The sequence below is a fragment of the Silurus meridionalis genome, chromosome 10, assembly GCF_014805685.1.
Source record: "Silurus meridionalis isolate SWU-2019-XX chromosome 10, ASM1480568v1, whole genome shotgun sequence".
NCBI lineage: Eukaryota > Metazoa > Chordata > Actinopteri > Siluriformes > Siluridae > Silurus > Silurus meridionalis.
In genome coordinates this window covers 27,089,272-27,112,683 of record NC_060893.1, presented here as the reverse complement: position 1 = coordinate 27,112,683, position 23,412 = coordinate 27,089,272, and positions in this window count along the sequence as shown.

Here is a 23,412-nt window from a genome sequence, read left to right as displayed (position 1 = left end):
ATTAGCCGACAGGGTACCGGTGGAAATTGGGCTACTGTTGGCCGAAGGAGGAAAAGGAGAGGAGGAAGACGTCTACAGAGACAGCAGGGAAAGGAGAAGTGGAGGAGAGTGGAGGTTCGGGTTGGTACTTTAAATGTTGGTACTATGACGGGGAAAGGGAGAGAGATAGCTGATATGATGGAGAGGAGAAAGGTAGATATGTTGTGTGTTCAGGAGACCACGTGGAAAGGGAGTAAGAGCAGGAACATTGGAGGTGGGTTCAAACTGTTTTATCATGGTGTGGATGGAAATTGAAATGGTGTAGGGGGGATTCTGAAGGAAGAGTACAGTAAGAGTGTAGTGGAGTTGAAGAGAGTTTCTGATAGGGTGATGAACGTGAAGGTGGAAGTTGAAGGATGATGATAAATGTCATCAGTGCCTATGCTCCACAAGTTGGCTGTGAGATGGAGGAGAAGGAAAGATTCTGGAGTGAATTAGATGAAGTGGTAGATGGTGTACCTAGGAATGAACGATTGGTGATTGGTGCAGACTTTAATGGGCATGTAGGTGAAGGGAACAGAGGTGATGAGAAGGTGATGGGTAGGTATGGTTTTAAGGAGAGGAATGTGGAAGGGCAAATGGTGGTAGATTTTGCTAAAACCATGGAAATGGCAGTGGTGAACACTTATTTTAAGAAGAAGGAGGATCATAGGGTGACGATAAGAGTGGAGGAAGGTGCACACAGGTGGACTATGTGCTATGCAGGAGATGCAACCTGAAGGAGATTGGAGACTGTAAGGTGTTGGCAGGGGACAGTGTAGCTAGACAGCATCGGATGGTGGTCTGTAGGATGGTTTTGGAGGTGAAGAAGGAGAGGAGGAAGACGTCTACAGAGACAGCAGGGAAAGGAGAAGTGGAGGAGAGTGGAGGTTCGGGTTGGTACTTTAAATGTTGGTACTATGACGGGTAAAGGGAGAGATAGCTGATATGATGGAGAGGAGAAAGGTAGATATGTTGTGTGTTCAGGAGACCAAGTGGAAAGGGAGTAAGAGCAGGAACATTGGAGGTGGGTTCAAACTGTTTTATCATGGTGTGGATGGAAAGAGAAATGGTGTAGGGGTGATTCTGAAGGAAGAGTACAGTAAGAGTGTAGTGGAGGTGAAGAGAGTTTCTGATAGGGTGATGATCGTGAAGGTGGAAGTTGAAGGATGATGATAAATGTCATCAGTGCCTATGCTCCACAAGTTGGCTGTGAGATGGAGGAGAAGGAAAGATTCTGGAGTGAATTAGATAAAGTGGTAGATGGTGTACCTAGGAATGAAAGATTGGTGATTGGGGCAGACTTTAATGGGCATGTAGGTGAAGGGAACAGAGGTGATGAGGAGGTGATGGGTAGGTATGGTTTTAAGGAGAGGAATGTGGAAGGGCAAATGGTGGTAGATTTTGCTAAAACGATGGAAATGGCAGTGGTGAACACTTATTTTAAGAAGAAGGAGGATCATAGGGTGACGATAAGAGTGGAGGAAGGTGCACACAGGTGGACTATGTGCTATGCAGGAGATGCAACCTGAAGGAGATTGGAGACTGTAAGGTGTTGGCAGGGGACAGTGTAGCTAGACAGCATCGGATGGTGGTCTGTAGGATGGTTTTGGAGGTGAAGAAGAAGAGGAGGAGAGTGAGGACTGAAAGAAGAATAAGATGGTGGAAACTGAAGGAGGAAGAGTGTAGTGTGAGGTTCAGGGAAGAGGTCAGACAGAGGCTCGGTGGTGTTGAAGAGGTGTTGGATGATTGGGCAACTACTGCAGGAGTGATGAGGGAGGCAGCTAGAAAAGTACTTGGTGTGACATCTGGAAATAGAAAGCAAGACAAGGAGACATGGTGGTGGAATGAGGAAGTGCAGGAGAGCATAAGGAGAAAGAGGTTGGCAAAACAGAAGTGGGATAGACAGAGTGATGAGAAAAGTAGGCAGGAGTACAAGGAGATGCAGCAGCAGGTAAAAGGGATGTGGCGAAAGCCAAGGAAAAGGCATATGAGGAGCTGTATGAGAGGTTGGACACTAAGGAAGGAGAAAAGGATTTATACCGATTGGCCAGGCAGAGGGACCGAGCTGGAAGGATGTACTGCAAGTTAGAGCAGTAAAGGATGGAGAGGGAAATGTGTTGACTAGTGAGGAGAGTGTGTTGAGAAGGTGGAGGGAGTATTTTGAGCAGCTGATGAATGAGGAAAATCAGAGAGAGAAGGTTGGATGATGTGGAGTTGGTGAAGCAGGATGTAGATAGGATTAGTAAGGAGGAAGTGAGAGCAGCGATTAAGAGGATGAAGAGTGGAAAGTCGGTTGGACCAGATGACATACCGTAGAAGCGTGAGATGTTTAGGAGAGATGGCAGTGGAGTTTTTGACCAGGTTGTTTAACAGGATTTTGGAAGGTGAGAAGATGCCTGAGGAATGGAGAAGAAGTGTGCTGGTACCGATCTTTAAGCATAAAGGAGATGTGCAGTCTTGCAGTAATTACAGGGGAATTAAGTTGATCAGTCACACCATGAAGTTATGGAAAAGAGTAGTGGAAGCCAGGCTGAGAGAAGAGGTGACCATCTGTGAGCAACAGTATGGTTTCATGCCGAGAAAAAGCACCACAGATGCCTTATGTGCTTTGAGGATGTTGATGGAGAAGTATAGAGAAGGACAGAAGGAATTGCATTGTGTATTTGTGGATTTAGAGAAAGCGTATGACAGAGTGCCAAGAGAGGAGTTGTGGTATTGTATGAGAAAGTGTGGTGTGTCAGAGAAGTATGTGAGGGTGGTGCAGGACATGTATGAGGACAGTGTTACAGCACTGAAGTGTGCAGTAGGTACGACAGACTGGTTCAGGGTGAAGGTTGGACTGCATCAAGGATCGGCCCTGAGCCCTTTCCTGTTTGTCCTGGTGATGGACAGGTTGACGGACGAGGTCAGACAGGAGTTTCCCTGGACTATGATGTTTGCGGATGATATTGTGATTTGTGGTGAGAGTAGGGAGCAGTTTGAGAAGAGCCTGGAGAGGTGGAGATATGCGCTGGAGAGAAGGGGAATGAGAGTCAGTAGGAGTAAGACAGAGTACATGTGTGTGAATGAGGGTGGATCATTAGGGTTAGATTGTGAGGATTATTGTGAGAGGGTAGATGTTTAGGGGTAGATTGTGAGTACTGTTGTCTGAGGGTAGTTGTTTAGGGGTAGATTGTGAGGATTATTGTGAGAGGGTAGTATTGGGGCTGTTAAAGTGTAGTTTAGGGTTAAAGGTTAAGAGGGCAGGTGTCTGGGGTCGGTTCCACAGGTAAATTTTCTAGATGTGATTTAATAGTGATTATTCAATTCAATTCATGTTTATTTGTTTTGCGCTTTTAATAAAGAACATCGTCAGAGCAGCTTCACACAGATAAAAATGAATAAAAATGAATAAGATGTTCTTTATAAGTGTCCCTGATGAACAAGCCAGTGGTGACTGTGGCAAGGAAAAGCTCCCCACTGTGTAAAATGTAAATAAAAACAGAATGTAATGATTCATAAATCTCATACATTTTATCCTCATTAGAAGTTAGAAAAGATATCAAAACATTTAAACTGAGGAAATAAGGCCATTTTGAATTTGATGGCTGAAACACGTCTCAAAAAAGTTGTGACGGAGCAACAAAGGTCTGGAAAAAGTGAATGTTATTGAAATGAAACAGTTGGAAAAAGATTTAGTAGTTAATGAGGTTAAATGACAGCAGGTCAGTGAGATTTTGGGTATAAATAGTGTATTTTTGGTGAGGCAGAGTCTCTCAGAATTGAAGATGGGCGGAGCTTCACCAATATAAAAGACTGTGTCTACAAACTGTAAAACAATTTTAGAATAATGTTGCTCAACATCAGACTGCAAAACAGTGGAATAGCAGAATACAAAACATGATATAATCATAAGTTTCAAAGAATCTGGAAAAAGATGCAAAAAAAGGCATGTATAAACATATTCCAGAAACACCACCATCCTCACTGGGCCAAAGCTCATTAAAAATGTACTGAGGCAAAGTGGAAAACTTCTCTGTGGTCAGACTCACTTGAATTTCTTTTTGGAAACCATGGACACCACATTCTCCAGACTAAAGAGGAGAGGGACCATCTGTTTTTTCATCAGTGTTCAGTTAAAAAATGCTTCCATCCAGAAAACGTCTTTTTTAATAAAGGCCTTGTGTATTTGAGCGAGACAACGCTAACTGCGTATGCAACTATTAAAGTAGCATGAATTGTTGGTAGAAGAGTCCAGGTGCTGAACTGGCCAGACTGCAGTCTAGAACTACCAACATTTGTAAACATACGGTGCACCATGAAACTGAAAATTACAACAAAGAAGACCCAGAACTGTTTAGATCCAGAGTGGTGAGAATACTGTGGCCCAACTTTTTTGGAATTAAAAGTTGTAGTAGTTTACAGGAGTCCTCTTTCAACCTGTGATTTTACAGGGATATCGTATAAGACAATGGCAAATGTTTAGGAGTATTGTAAGAGGATAATTTATTAAGGGGAAATTGTTAGGATTGCTTGGTTGTTTGAAGGTAGTTTAGCAGTGCATTAGGAGAGTTGTACAGTTGTACATGTTGTCGATCGAGGCAGTTGTTGTTACCCTTGTTATATGGGGTAGTTTAAAGGATGAGTTCTTCAGAGGTAACAATGTTGGATAATGTTTTGGTAAGGAGTTGTTTAGGGACAGTTTAAGAGGTAGATTGGGGAATATTTGGGGAAGTTTGGGGGGTATTTAGGGGTAGTTTAGGGGAATATGGGGTAGTTTGGGGGTATATGGGGTAATTTAGATGTACAAGCTTTAATGATGGTATCTGTTTATGGGTAAAGCCTGAGTTTATGTTTAAATAAATCTTAATATTTATTTAATTAAAGGTTTTATTTTAACATGAACAATGCCTAAGTACAAAAAGGCGACACACACACACACACACACACACACACACACACACACACACACACACACACACACACATTTAAAGACCTTGATACAACAGATTCACGATTAATGAGCTTGTTTCAGATTCACACAACATTGCCCTTTCACACACACACACACACACACACACACACACACACACACACACACACACACACACACACACACATACACACACACACACACTTAAACCTAGTGAGGCACCTCAGCTCTAAACACTGTGTAACACTGTGGAGGACCCTGTTAAACTCACACAGTTCACACACGCACACACAAATCAACAGCTCGGACCCTGTTACAACTTATTACACTTTCAAAGAGACACACACACACTCACACACACACACACACTGGAGCACAACACAACAGCTCCTGTTACAACCTATTCACAGCTAATGAGCTGATTAGGTTGATCAGGTTTAAAGAAAAGGAAAAGCACACACACACACACACACACACACACACACACACACACACACACACACACACATGTTGTGCTGTTGAGTTAATGACTGTGCATTTATTACGTCTGTAACTGGTGACTCACTTGTTTTTGTCCTGATTGTGGAGTGTGTGTGAGTGCATGTGTATGTGTGTGTGTGTGTGTGTGTGTGTGTGTGTGTGTGTGTCCTTTCTTTACTGCTATATGTGTTTGAGATATTTTACATTTTGAAAGTGGATGTGTTCTGTGTCAGGTGTGTGTGTGTGTGTGTGTGTGTGTGTGTGTGTGTGTGTGTGTGTAGGTGAGTTTTAGTTCTTGATGAGTGTGTATTTGTTTGTTCCACTGAGCTGTCAATCAGACTGTCTGGAGGCGGGGTCTGAGTCACATCTGACACAAGATAGAATTGACAACTATGAATCAACAGATCTGAATTCCTGTGTGTGTGTGTGTGTGTGTGTGTGTGTGTGTGTGTGTGTGTGTGTGTGTGTGTGTACAATATTTTCCAAAGCTTTTACATCTGCAGTTATTAAGACCTACAAGTGCCTCATTTGACTCCCTTTAGAACCATCAACAACAATCAACTTTCCCACTGCCTGAAATGTTCTGATGGACCTCAGGTCAGAATTTGAACTAGTCCAAAACCTCAGGTAGATGTTATGCTGATGGATTGTAGAACATCTCAAGGTTTTCTACACTTCACACTATATTTTTTATATTAAACTTTGATGCTTTGATTTTACATCGTCTCTAGCTTCTCAAGACCTCCAGTTACACCACTCTTCTAAACCACAGCTGAAACAACTGCCAATTCCAAGCAGCAACAATGACCCATAATTCTTAGCAATTCATCTTCACTTGTATAACGCTTGAGCGTTCTAGGAAGAACAACGTCCAGGATCCTGTCTCATGTTCATCCAGGAGGAGAACTTCCACCTGCACCAGACTTATCCTAGTCCAGTTTCTCACAAATCTTTCCATCTTTCAAAAATTATCAAAAACTTTTAAGCCTGATATGAAATGAGGAAACACCTGGAGGTGGTCATCATGGATCCCTCTGATCTTCTGCATCATAGTTTCAGTAAAAATGTCATTTGCTTTTATATACAGATGAAATTATTGCAAATTAGTGGTCATCCAAAGAACATCTACAAGAACCTACTCTGTTCTCAAAAGGTACATTTTAACAACCACTTAATTTCTTCCTAATATATAGAAGCTGTCAGATGTTTCACATTTATCTCATTGGTGCCTTTTTAGGGGAAAATATTGTTCTTCATGAGTTCCCAGCCTCAGAAAATATAGCTTTGCAGGGAAAGCTTTACTGAGAGATGGTGTGATGTTTAAAAAGTGTCATAACAGTGATGGCTACAAGTTTGTGGACACCTGACCATAAAATTGGTATGTGAACGTCTAATTCCTCCATGTCCTGTTATTATGAGCTCCACCCTTCTTGGAAGATGTTCCACCAGATTTTTTTTTTGGAGATTCATTCAGTTATAAGGGTGTTAGTAAAGATGGAGTAGATGTAGTACTGTTGTAGGTGAGAAGGTGAGGAGGCCTGGGGTGCAGTCAACATTCACATTCATCCCAAAGGTGTTCAGTTGAGTCAGAGTTCAATCTCAGAAGATCATCCACTCCGTCCACTCTATCTGCAGTTTACTAATAATAATAATAATAATAATAATAATAATAATAATATAAAGTACAGGTAAGAAAACCATCTTCATAAATCCAGCTTATTTAAAGGAAACACAGGGTTCAAACTCAGGGTTCCTCAATGTGTTCTTCTCTGAGATCTGCTCATGGTTTAGTGCTGGAATGAGTTCCTTACTCTGTAATATGAGGCCTTCACAGATCTAAACACTGTCAGATGATGTGAATGTGAGACATTTTGGGAAAAAATTTACTGCAAAGCTAATAGAGCCCCAGGTTCTCCTTCCAGCACCTCACAACAACAACAACAACAACAACAACAACAACAACAACAACAACCATCAGGTAAAGATAACTGCTTTTCCCTGCACTCTGATTTACATATTTATTTATAAATGAATGAAATAATGATACATTTATTCATCAATCATTTTCTAATTAATGATTTAAATGCATAAATAACACAAATATACTTATTAATTGTTTTTTTATTATTCCTTTTGTACAATTGTTTTATATAATAATTTATTAAAAAATCATACATTATATATATATATATATATATATATATATATATATATATATATATATATATATATATATATATATATATATATATATATATATATATATATATTTCCTTTTAAGTTCTAGATTTGACCTCTATTTAACCTTACAGTTCAGACAGAAAAAAATCACACAAACAGACACCATTTCACGACCCCTCAGTTACAGTGTGTAGAAACATGAGCACTTTCACAAAACCATTCATTTCTCTATTAATTCAAATTTTTTTAAATGAGTAAATTTCATAAAGAATCAAAAGATATGTGAGATTTTATTGCTTGAAATGTAAAAGCTGTGCAGAGACAAATCCTGCAGTGTTTTCATCGTGATCTCACTCAGGCGTTTTCATCCCTCATCTTCAACCAGCATCCAGACATGCGTTTCAAATAAAAGATCAAATATAAATCCTTTATAATAAAATATAAAACAAAAACAAACCAACCAAATCATATATATTTATTATCCCAAAATAAGGCAAAGAAGAAATAAAATGTTTTTTTTCTAAAATTTTTTCTAACCATTTCTGAAATTAAATAAAAGAATTATGATTGAAAGAATGTCAGTAAATAAAATTTAAATAAAAATAAATAAGCAAGTGAATAAATAAATAAATAAATAAATAAATAAATAAATAAATAACGAATCATTTTTGTTCCACTTGAATATCATGTCAGTTGGACAAATAAAATTAAATACAACATATTATTATTATTATTATTATTATTATTATTATTATTATTATTATTTTATTATTATTATTATTGTCTTAGTTATTTTTGTCTGTTTTTTGTTGCTGAACTCCACATAATCGTATAATATTGGAAATTGTGTGTGTGTGTGTGTGTGTGTGTGTGTGTGTGTGTGTGTGTTTACTGTTATAGAAAAGCAAATATTCTCTTTTTATTAAAATTATTAAACAAAATCAAATACAAGAAAAAATAAATCACTTTACAAATATTTATTTATTTACTTTTTACATTTTATTACATCAAAAAGAACTCAACGGTAAAAGACCTGGGTGTTATTTTAGACAGCGACTTGTCTTTCAAAAATCACATCAATCAGGTTACAAAACAGCCTTCTTTCACCTTAGAAATATTTCTAAGCTAAGAAATATGTTGTCTATATCCGATGCAGAGAAGCTCGTCCATGCGTTTATGACCTCCAGAATAGACTACTGTAATGCGTTACTAGGTGGATGTCCTGCTTCATTAATAAACAAGCTTCAGTTAGTCCAGAATGCAGCAGCCAGAGTTCTTACAAGGTCAAAAAAATATGATCACATAACCCCGATCTTATCGTCCCTACATTGGCTTCCTGTTAAGTTTCGAATAGACTACAAACTATTACTTCTCACTTATAAAGCACTAAATGGTTTGGCTCCTGTATCTATCCAGTCTTTTAACACGCTACAATCCGCCACGCCCCTGAGATCTCAAAACTCTGGGCTTCTAGTAGTTCCTAGAATAGCAAAGTCCACTAAAGGTGGTAGAGCATTTTCACATTTAGCTCCTAAACTCTGGAATAGTCTTCCTGACGGTGTTCGGGGCTCAGACACACTCACCCAATTTAAGTGTAGATTAAAACATATCTTTTAGCAAAGCCTACACATAACACACATCACATCATAACCTTGTGCTCCAGAACATCTGATCACATGCACATTATCAACTTGTGCTGTTAATATCATGAACAGCAGCTACGCTAATTCCTCTCCACTGCTTCTCTTTCTCTCCCCATCCCGAGGCATCCTGAGGTTGCTCCAGCTCCAGTCACCTCCCACCTCGTGATGATTACGGACCTTTAAAGAAGTAGATGCCGAACTCACAAACATCCTGAACCATCTAGAGACGTACCAGTGCCATTTGGATCCCGCTACATGTGTGGAGTTTTGACATTGGACCTCCTGGAGTGTTTAAAGGCTCTGGCATGGAGAAGCTGATGCTGGATCTGTGGTGATCACAAATGCTGAGCTTATAAAACTCGGAGCTACTAACCATATAGACTGTTTAAGACTGCAGAAAGAACATTACTTATAATCTTAATTACTCCAGTAATCATGTTAGTTCTCACTCTCCAGTGTTCTGTATTGTTGAAAGATTTATGATCAAACTCTTGATGTCACCCAGATGAGGATGGGTTCCCTTTGAGTCTGGTTCCTCTCAAGGTTTCTTCCTCATAACATCTAAGGGAGTTTTTCCTTGCCACAGTCGCCACGGCTTGCTCATCAGAGACAAATGCACACCATTCACCATCACTGTTGATTTGTGTAAAGCTGCTTTGAGACAATGTCTGTTGTGAAAAGCGCTATACAAATAAACTTGACTTGACTTGACTTGACTAGAACTTTATTTCTGTTTCCTGACCCTCAGTCCGCTGTTCTTCTCACTAAATGAGGTGAGAAAGTGCCCTCTACTGGTGAGTTATAGTGGGTGTGTGTGTGTGTGTGTGTGTGTGTGTGTGTGTGTGTGTGTGTGTGTGTGTTTAATGATGAACGATGAGCTGTATGAGCCGTCTGGACGTGTTAATTGGAATAATTGGAATTAAATCTCTTTTTCTCTTTCACACACACACACACACACACACACACACACACACACACACACACACAGCATAAGGACTATAGGCGTATATAGTAAATGGTGTATAATTGGATCTGGAGTGCAGTACGTAGAGTGAATTCATTATTTTACCCCTAAACCTCATCTTACTGCCCCGTCCACCCGCAACTGCCCCGGCGCTCCACACATCACCTTTAACTGCTAATGAATTCATTAAGAGGTTGCCACAAAGTGTGTGTGTGTGTGTGTGTGTGTGTGTGTGTGTGTGTGTGTGTGTGTGTGTGTGTGTGTCATTTTCTTAAGCAAAGGTAATAAATGAGTAATAAAAAGTTGAATATATATTTTAATATATATTTATAATAATTTCCTTTCTAATTTATATTAGAAACTGTAGTACAGTATGTTCCTGTTACACTAAAATATCAGTTTCTACTATATATTTATAAACAGCAAATAATATAATTTAATATAATAATATATAATATGATGTGATATGATATAATATAATATAATATAATACAATAATATATAATGTAATATAATATAATATAATATGATATAATATAATATAAGTAAAAACATTTGTTACATTATTTAAATTAAAATGAAACGAACCCAATGCTAAAGGCTGAATGTAATGTATGTAGAAACAGTGATGTGGGTGGAGCTACGCCCCCTGTATGAGCTCCGGGGTGGAAATAAAACCTTTAATGAGATTCATTTATTCAGAGAGAAATTTCACTGAACAAAAGAATTTCAGTAAAAAAAAAAATAAAAAAAATAAAAACGTAACACGACTAAAATGAATCTCATCATCCACACTGAGTACTGAGCAGTGATAATTATTGTACTGAGTTCTGGAAAACACTAAGGTTACATCAGGTCCATCTGAGGGGTGTCTGTGTGATCAACAGTCTGCTACAATGTGTTTAGGACCACAGTTTACATGAACATCCTGCGTTTATGTGTCCTTCACTGAACACTATATAACCTCAACAATGATAGAAATGTAATGAATGGACATTCGGGTTTCTTTTAGAGTCTGGTTTCTCTCAGGGTTTCTTTCTCATGAAGTCTCAGTGAGTTTTTCCTTCACCACAGTCACCATCATTAGGGAGGAACTTAGAAGAAACAAACTTATAGACACTAAATTATTATAACCTTTTTATCTCCTTAAAGTTGCTTTGAGAAAATGCCTACTGTTAAAAACACTACACAAATAAAACTGAATTAAATACAATAAGAAGTTTTATTATTATTTTATTTGAAATTATAATTTGTAAAATATTTTCAGTAAAAAAAACACACGATAAAAATTCCGATTAACAACGATATTGATGTCACAAGAGTTTCTTACATAAAGCACTGTTTATTTCAAATCTTCTTCACATGAAGGTCTATTAACATCAAGAGTCCTTTACATCAAGTGATCTTTATATCAGAGGCCCTTGTCATTGAGGGGTCTTTAATCTGAGGGTTAGTTAATCATGTGAATAAACACTGACCCTCCTGGAAGTCTCTACTCAGATGTTCCAGTGGAGCTGCCAGAACTAAACTAAACTAATGATCAATACAATTATAATCAGCTTTATTCCTCTCCTGTAAAATGTTTATTCAAAATGTTAAATGTTAAAATCTTGAGATGAAAATACATTTGAAAGTGTTTTTTCTAACATGTTTCTTAAATTCTAAACTTCAAACCACAATGAAACGTCTCTGGTCTAAATGTTAATATCGAACAGAGCGAGAGGAATGAAAACCAACAGTGTGTTACAGTCTGTAGTGTTCACTTCACTCAACACTACTGAGACCTTACACCTCATCCACTTCTGCAGCTCAAGCATTCAAACAATGAATTATTCAAACAAACAATCAATCAATAAATCAATCAATTACATCAGCAGATCTTTGAGAGTATTTTCTATAAAAGGTTGTTTCCATGAACTGCTCTAGACATTTCGAGTTTGTCATATCATAAGCTCTTTAATAATTTAATTACTAAATATCTTATCAAACAATTATTACATTATTAAATAAGGCAAACAAACAAAAACCAAACAAAATGTTTATTTCTCTCTGCCACTTGTTCTCACCTTCACTAGGGTCTGTGTGAGAGATAATCCTGCTCTCCTGCTGGTTGGTCCCAGAACCGTTCCTCTGTTCCTCACTTGCTTGTGGTTAAGCTCTGACGGGTCGTCAGAACCAAACACCTCATACAAGAAAAAAGAAGAATCCTTATACATGTTGATGCAAGTCGAAGAGAAAAGTGTAGACCTGGCAACCGGAACAAAATAATTTGGGACATGAAGTGCAGAAAGATGTCTTTTTAATAATAATAATAATAATAATAATAATAATCATCATCATCATCATCATCATAATACAAGGTCGGGTGTGTGTTTCTCACACCATTACAGAGTAATAAAATAAATCCATCCTGTCTCTATATAATGTATATAAAAACAGTCTGTGAGAGCAGATTTTCACACACACACACACACACACACACACACACAGACACACATTGGCACCCTTGTCCATTATCCTGTCCAGGATCAAAACAATTAACGGTGGTCTACAGATAACAAAGGCCCCTAAACATCTGCGTAGAGGGCCCATTGAGGCCCCACATGAGCATGCGCCCTTGCTCCTTGTTGAAATTAAACACAGCCCGTGTTTGAGAGTTGGACACGGCGGCCATCTTGGCCCGGCCTGAGCACCAAATGTGGCAGCAGTTGTTGCGTCCTGGATCCATTTAGCGCACATGTGACGCCTCCGCCGAGGGTCTGTGGGGAACAGGCTGCAGACGCACACACACACACACACACACACACACACACACACACACACACACACACAGAGACGTGTTTACACTGGTGCTGCTGCAGGTCGTACAGTAGGAGTGTTAGACAGCAGAGGAACCACGGCCCACCTCAATCTGTTTCTCTTTCAGTCTTTCTCTCCATTTCTCACGCAGATGTCCTCATCGTTTCTTTATCTATTCTCTTCTGCTTCACATCCATCTATTCATCTGTCTATCTATCTATCTATCTATACATCTATCTATCTATACATCTATACATCTATCTCTCTTCTCCACTACTTTCCTCAGATGTCTTCAGCGTTCTCCTTCTCAGTAGTCAGTGTTTGAAGCAGGTGTGAGCAGTAAGGATTATTCTGTAGTTATTTTTTATTCACCCTTACTTACTTTCCGTTCTTTATTCCTTTCTGGCTCAGGTAAGACTTCCTGAGTGGTTAGCGGTTAGTTGGTGTGATGGTGTTAAGTGCCTAAGATGCAGGAGCTCCATGCTGGGCCGAAACTCCAGATGCTTCGTTGCTTCTGCTACCACATCGTGTGAAGTCTTGCGTGCTTCTTTTAATTGGCTCTTGGAGAAGTATGTGTTTAAGGATGTGTTAAAAGGAACGCTGCAGGAGAATCAGCTGCAGGGCCGAGGAGGAGAAAACTTAATACTTTCCATTACAAATCATCAGGAAATGATCATTTATTACAGCTATAGAGACGGATTCGTTAAAGACACATCATTACTCTGCATTAAACAAATACCACCACACACACCAACATTCACCATCACACACACCAACACACACCATCACACACACACCAACATTCACCATCACACACACCAACATTCACCATCACACACACCAACACACACCAACATTCACCATCACACACACCAACACACACCATCACAGACACACCAACATTCACCATCACACACCAACATTCACCATCACACACACCAACACACCATCACACACACCAACATTTACCATCACAGACATCAGCATTCACCATCATACACCAACATTCACCATCACAGACATCAGCATTCACCATCATACACCAACATTCACCATCACATACACCAACATTCACTATCACACATCAACACACACCATCACACACCAACATTCACCATCACACACGCCAACATTCACCATCACAGACATCAGCATTCACCATCATACACCAACATTCAACATCACAGGCATCAGCATTCACCATCATACACCAACATTCACCATCACATAAACCAACATTCACTATCACACATCAACACACACCACCACACACACCAACATTCACCATCACACACGCCAACATTCACCATCACAGACATCAGCATTCACCATCATACACCAACATTCAACAACACACCAACTTTTACCATCACACACACACACCAACATTCAACATCACACCAACATTTACCATCACATACACCAACATTCACCATCAAACGCACCAACACACACCATCACACACACCAACATTCACCATTACACACACCAACATTCACCATCACACACACCAACACACACCATCAGACACACCAACATTCACCATCACACACCAACACACACCATCACACACACCAACACACACCTCACACACCAACATTCACCATCACACACACCAACATTCACCATCACAGACATCAGCATTCACAATCATACACCAACATTTACCATCACACACCAACATTCAACATCACACCAACATTTACCATCACACACCAACATTCAACATCACACCAACATTTACCATCACACACACCAACATACACCATCACACGCACCAACACACACCATCACACACCAACATTCACCATCACACACACCAACATTCACCATCACACACACCAACACACACCATCAGACACACCAACATTCACCATCACACACACCAACACACACCATCACACACACCAACACACACCAACATTCACCATCACACACACCAACATTCACCATCACAGACATCAGCATTCACCATCATACACCAACATTTACCATCACACACCAACATTCAACATCACACCAACATTTACCATCACACACACCAACATTCAACATCACACCAACATTTACCATCACACACACCAACATTTACCATCACACGCACCAACACACCATCACACACCAACATTCACCATCACACACGCCAACATTCACCATCACAGACATTAGCATTCACCATCACACACCAACCTTCACCATCACACCAACATTCACCATCACACACACCAACATTCACCATCACACACCAACACACCATCACACACACCAACATTCACCATCACACACCAACACACACCATCACACACCAACATTCACCATCACAGACATTAGCATTCACCATCACACACCAACATTCACCATCACACCAACATTTACCATCTCACACATCATTCACCATCACACACATGAACATTTAGCATCACACACCAACCTTCAACATCACACACACCAACATTCACCATCAAACCAACATTACCATCTCACACAACATCATTCACTATTACACACACCAACATTCATCAAGACACATACCAACACACACCATCACACCAACATTTACAATCACACAACAACCTTCACCATCACACACCAACATTCACCATCACACCAACATTTACCATCTCACATCATTCACCATCACACACACCAACATTCACCAACACACATACCAACACACACCATCACACACATCAACATTCACCATCACACACACCAACATTTACCAACACACACCGTCACACACATCAACATTTACCATCACACAACAACATTCACTATCACACACCAACAGTCACCATCACAGACATCAGCATTCACCATCACACACCAACATTCACCATCACACAAACATTTACCATCTCACACACCATCATTCACCATCACACACACCAATATTCAACATCTCACACACACCAACATTCTCATCACCACCAACATTCACCATCACACACACCAACATTCACCGTCACACATGCCAACATTTAATATCAAACACACAACAACATTCTCTTTCACACTCCAACATTTACCATCACACACACCAACATTTACCATCACACACAAACAATCACCATCAAACACCAACATTCACATCACGCATCAACAATTCACCATCACACCAACATTTACCATCAAACACAAACATTCACCATCACACACCAACATTCACCATCAGACACACACAAACATTTACTATCAAACACCAACATTCACCATCACACACATGAACATTCACCATCACACTAATGAACATTCACCATCACACGCACCAACACACACCATCACACACCAACATTCACCATCACACACACACCAACATTCACCATCACACACACCAACACACACCATCAGACACACCAACATTCACCATCACACAAACCAACACACACCTCACACACCAACATTCACCATCACACACACCAACATTCACCATCACAGACATCAGCATTCACCATCATACACCAACATTTACCATCACACACCAACATTCATCATCACACCAACATTTACCATCTCACATAACATCATTCACCATCACACACACCAACATTCACCATCACACACACCAACATTCACTATCACACACATCAACATTCACCATCACACACACCAACATTCACTATCACAGACATCAGCATTTACCATCATACACCAACATTTACCATTACACACCAACATTCAACATCACACCAACATTTACCATCACACACACCAACATTCACCATAACACGCACAATCACACACCAACATTCAACATCATACACACCAACATTCACCATCACAGACATCAGCATTCACCATCATACACCAACATTTACCATCACACACCAACATTCATCATCACACCAACATTTACCATCTCACATAACATCATTCACCATCACACACACCAACATTCACCATCACACACACCAACATTCACTATCACACACACCAACACACACCATCACACACACCAACATTCACCATCACAGACATCAGCATTTACCATCATACACCAACATTTACCATTACACACCAACATTCAACATCACACCAACATTTACCATCACACACCAACATTCACCATCACACAACATTCACCATCACACACACCAACATTCAACATCATACACACCAACATTCACCATCACAGACATCAGCATTCACCAAAATACAACAACATTTACCATCACACACCAACATTCACCATCACACCAACATTTACCACCTCACACAACATCATTCCCCATCACACACACCAACACACACCATCACACACCAACACACACATCACACAAACTAACATTCACCATCACACACACCAACACACACACAACCACACACCAACATTCACCATCACACACACAACATTCACCATCACACACACCAACACACCCCATCACACACACCAACTCACCATCACACAACATTCACCATTACACACACCAACACTCACCACCACACCAACATTTACCATCACACAACATCATTCCCCATCACACACACACAACACACACCATCACACACACCAACACTCACCGTCACACACACCAACACACTCCATCACACGCACTGACATTCACCATCACACGCACCAACATTCACCATCACACACACCAGCATTCACCACATACCAACGTTTCAACATCACACAAACCAACATTCCCCACCATGCACAGCAACATTCACCATTACACACCAACATTCACCGTGACACACACTAACATTGATCACCACACACCAATATTTACCATCACACACATCAGCTTTCACCATTACACACACCAACATTTACCAACACACCAACATTCACCATCATACACACCAACATTCACCATCACACACATATACACACACACACCATCAAATATCAACATTCACTATCACACACATCAACAAATACCATCACACCAACATTTACCATCACACACCAATATTAAACATCTCACACACAAACGTTCACCAACAGACACAAATATTTACCATAACACACATTCACCATCACACACACACACACACACACACACACACACACACACACACACACACACACACACATAAACATTCACCATTAAACACGAAAATCTAAATTCACCATCACAAAACAACATTCACTATCACACCAGCATTCTCTATCACACACAAACAATTACCATCACACAACAACATTCACCATCACACACACACCAACAATCTCCATGAAACAACATTCACCATCACACACACACAAAATTCACCATTCACGATATAACACCAACATTTACCATCACACAACATTCACCATTACACACCACAACATTCACCATCACACACAACAACAATTACCATCACACCAACATTTACCATCTAACACACCAACATTCACCATCGCACTCAACAATATTCATGATCAGTCCCACCAACATTCACCATCACACCCTCTCCCACACACACCAACATTTACCATCACACAACATTCACCATCACACACAACAACATTCAACATCACACACTAACATTCACTATTACACACACACCAACATTCACCGTCACATCAACATTTACCATCTCACACACCAACATACATTTACCATCACACACCAACATTCACTATTAAACAGCGCTAATGCTAAAGAAGCACTGTGTGAATTCTATGGCACTATTAGCGACCTGCAGAATGCTCAGCCAGATGAAGTGTTTATTATTGCTGGAGATTTTAACCATGCGAATCTCAGGACTGTGCTTCCTAAACTCCATTGGACTAAACTGGACTTTAAAATGAGAGCAGCGAACACGCTGGATCTTATTTACGCAAACATCCTGGCATGTATCATGCGGAGCCCCGCCCCACCTTGGCTACTCAGACCACATCTTTGTTATGCAACATTTACCACCACACACCAACATTCACCATCACACTAGCATTCACTATTACACACACCAACATTCACCATCACACACACAGCAACATTCACCATCACACCAGCATTCACTATCACACACACCAACATTCACCATCTCAAACACAAACATTCACTAGCACACACACACCAACATGCACCATTACACACCAACAATCACCATCATACACATCATCATTCACAATCACACACCAACCTTCACCATCACAAACACCAACACAGACCAAAATTCACCATCACACACCAACATTTACCATTACACAACATTCACCATGACACACACCAACATTGATCATCACACACAAACATTCACAATAGCACAATAACGCAGGGGTGGAGTAAATGTATGTTGGTGAGGTGTAGAGGTCTGTTTAAGTAACCTGATTAACATTAAATTAAATAGGACTGAACGCACAGCAGCACCTCTGATCTAAAAATAGGATTGTTGAATATTAGATATCTCACGCCAAAAGCGCTGACTATAAACGAAATTATTTCCGACCAGGAGTTTAATATAATGTGTTTGACAGAAACGTGGATTAAACTGAATAAATATGTAGCATTAAATGAGGCGAGTCCTCCTGGGTATAGTTACATACACCAACCCCGTCTAAATGGCAGAGGAGGTGGGGTAGCAGCTATTTATAATAATAATCTAAACGTCACACAAAAGACTAAACACAAATGTAAAACATTTGAAGTTCTTTACACCAACATAAAATATTCAGTGTCTGAAAGCAGGTCAAGTCAGTTAATTCCACTAATTATTATTTATAGACCCCCAGGGCCCTACTCTGATTTTCTGATAGAATTTGCAGATTTCATTACAAATCTAGCTACTTCTTTAGACAAAGCATTAATTGTTGGAGACTTTAATATTCATTTTGATAATCAGGAAGACTCCTTAAGAGCAGCAGTTGTGTCCATTCTAGATTCAGTCGGAATTAATCAGAATGTTATAGGACCCACTCATAGTGGTGATCAGGGAGAAAAAATTAGCACAGTGGTATAATGATCTACGCGCACCTTAAAACAGAACACTCGAAAATTAGAACGTAAATGGCGTCAAACTAAATTAACAGTATTTCAAATAGCATGGAAGGAGAGCCTCCTAATTTATAGAAAATCTCTTAGTGCTGCTGATCAGCATATTTCTCCACCCTCACAGAAAATAACAAGCATAATCCTAGATTTTTATTCAGCACGGTAGCAAAATTAACAGGGAATAAAAGCACTGCGCTAACATGCACACCATCAATAGGTAGTAATGATTTCATGATCTTTTTTAATAATAAAATTGAAAACATCAGGCAAGAAATCCAGACGGTTAATATAAATCCAAATTATTTTACAAGTAACCCTGTAGACAGCAGTGTCATTATAGCAGACAATCAACTACAAAGCTTCACTCCTATTCATGAGAATGACTTTATTTCATTAATCTCCTCATCAAAATCATCAACCTGCATTCTCGATCCCTTGCCTACAAGTGTCTTTAAACAGGTAGCTCCAGAGGTAATCAAACCTGTTTTAAAAATAATTAACTCTTCCATTAGCACTGGTTTTGTACCTAAATCCTTCAAACTGGCAGTTATCCACCCCCTTATTAAGAAACCTGACCTTGACCCATGTCAGTTGTCCAACTACAGACCGATATCAAATCTCCCCTTTATATCCAAAATTTTAGAAAAGGTTGTAGCACAGCAGTTCTGCTCACATCTACTTATGAATAACATTTTTGAAATGTATCAGTCAGGATTTCGGCCTCATCATAGCACGGAGACGGCACTATTTAAGGTGGTAAATGACCTGTTATTGGCCTCTGATCAGGGTTTTGTCTCCTTACTTGTTTTGCTCAACCTCAGTGCAGCTTTTGACCCCATTGATCACACTATACTGCTTGCTAGACTTGAGAACGTTGTAGGAATAAAGGGAACAGCTCTCTCTTGGCTCAGGTCTTATTTGACTGATCGCTATCAGTTTGTGGATGTAAATGGTGAGTTCTCCACACTCTATGAGGTAAAGTTTGGTGTTCCTCAAGGATCTGTCTTGGGCCCACTGCTTTTCTCTTTATATATGCTGCCTCTTGGTGAAATCATTCATAAACATGGGATTCGCTTCCATTGCTATGCTGATGACACACAGCTGTATATTTCAGCAAAGCCAGATGAGCTAGATCAGCTTAACAATGTTGAGAAGTGTGTAAAGGACATTAGACAGTGGATGCTTAATAACTTTCTTCTGCTCAACTCAGATAAGACGGAAGTACTTTTACTAGGACCACATGCAGCTAGAAATAAACTTTCCGATTATGTAGCATCTCTGGATGGTGTTTCTGTTTCAGCATGTACAGCTGTCAAAGACCTTGGTGTGATTATTGACCCGAGTCTTTCCTTTGAGTCTCACGTGAATAATATCACCAGGATCTCCTTCTTTCACCTTAGAAATATTGCTAAAATTAGAAATATGATGTCGTTACAGGATGCAGAAAAACTAGTTCATGCTTTTGTTACTTCTAGATTAGACTACTGTAACGCTTTACTGTCTGGGTGTTGGAGTAAGTGCATAAATAAGCTTCAGTTAGTCCAGAATGCAGCAGCAAGAGTCCTCACTAGATCTAGGAAATACGACCACATCACCCCTGTTTTAATCATCTACACTGGCTCCCAATCAAATCTCGCATTGATTATAAAATATTACTACTGACGTATAAAGCACTTAACGCATAGTGCTGGCTATCTGTTGGTTCCTCAAATAATGAAGACTACAGCAGGGGGCAGATCTTTCTCTTATAAAGCCCCACAGTTATGGAACAGCCTTCCAATCAGTGTTCGGGACTCGGACACAGTCTCAGTGTTCAAGTCGAGGTTGAAAACTTATTTATTTAGTCAAGCCTTTTATCAGTAGATTTTTTTCTTAGGTAAAGGCACAGATCTGGAGGGAGCATGGATATAGAGTGTTTGGTGAACTGGTATATTTGTATGCTGTCGTCCCCTCACATTCACACGTTCACTCAGGTTTGTTGACGGTGGTGTGGTGGGTCGCCTCATCCCAGAGATCCCTCATGTCTGTGTTACCTTCTGCTTCTCCCTTTTAGTTATGCTGCCATAGCGAGTCTTGCCGGAGTCCAAACTGCACAGTGACATTAACTTTCATACACCAATAGTTACACTTAATAATCCATATCCTTCTCTTCCGTCACCCTCTCTCTCTCTCTCCCTCTCTCTCTCCCTCTCTCTCTCTCTCTCTCTCTCTCTCTCGGTCGAGTTAAACATGCTCCTGAGGCTCCAGTGTCCAGCTTGGGACGGTCTCTCATCAACACCTTGGGTGGTTCCATGTAATTCCGGAGTAGAACGGGTGCTTTGAGGACGGATTGGACTGTAGTTGGTGTCGGCGGTCTGCTGCACTGACTCGGGAGTGCAGTTTGCTTCTGATCATCATCACTGTACCCCGCAACTTTGTATATATGCTTCAAATGGACATTTGGTGCAACCCAGATGAGGATGGGTTCCCTCTTGAGTCTGGTTCCTCTCAAGGTTTCTTCCTTATGCCATCTCGGGGAGTTTTTCCTTGCCACAGTTGCTCATCAGGGACAAACATACTTACAAAGAACATATTTACATTTAATCACCACATTATCTGTGTAAAGCTGCTTTGAGACAATGTTCATTGTTAAAAGCGCTATACAAATAAAAATGAATTGAATTGAATTGAATAGAGGTGGGGTAAATGTGTGTAGGTGAGGTGTAGGGGTGGGGTAAATGTGTGTAGGTCAGGTGTAGGGGTGGGGTAAATGTGTAGGTGAGGTGTAGAGGTGGGGTAAATATATGTAGGTGAGGTGTGGGGTGGGGTAAATGTGTGTAGGTGAGGTGTGGGGTGGGGTAAATGTATGAAGGTGAGGTGTAAGGGTGGAGTAAATGTGTGTAGGTGGGGTGTAGGGGTGGAGTAAATGTGTAGGTGAGGTGTAGAGGTGGGGTAAATATATGTAGGTGAGGTGTAGGGGTGGGGTAAATATATGTAGGTGAGGTGTAGGGGTGGGGTAAATGTATAAAGGTGAGGTGTAGGGTGAGTAAATGTGTGTAGGTGGGGTGTAGGGGTGGAGTAAATGTGTAGGTGAGGTGTAGAGGTGGGGTAAATGTATGTAGGTGAGGTGTAGGTGGGGTAAATGTATGCAGGTGAGGTGTAGGTGGGGTAAATGTGTGTAGGTGAGGTGTAGGGTGAGTAAATGTGTAGGTGAGGTGTAGGGGTGGGGTAAATGTGTGTAGGTGGGGTGTAGGGGTGGAGTAAATCTGTGTAGGTGGGGTGTAGGGTGAGTAAATGTGTGTAGGTGAGGTAGAGGTGGGGTAAATGTGTAGGTGAGGTGTAGAGGTGGGGTAAATGTGTGTAGGTGAGGTAGAGGTGGGGTAAATGTATGTAGGTGAGGTGAAGGGGTGGGGTAAATGTATGCAGGTGAGGTGTAGAGGTGGAGTAAATGTATGTAGGTAAGGTGTGAGGTGGGGTAAATGTATGTAGGTGAGGTGTAGGGGTGGA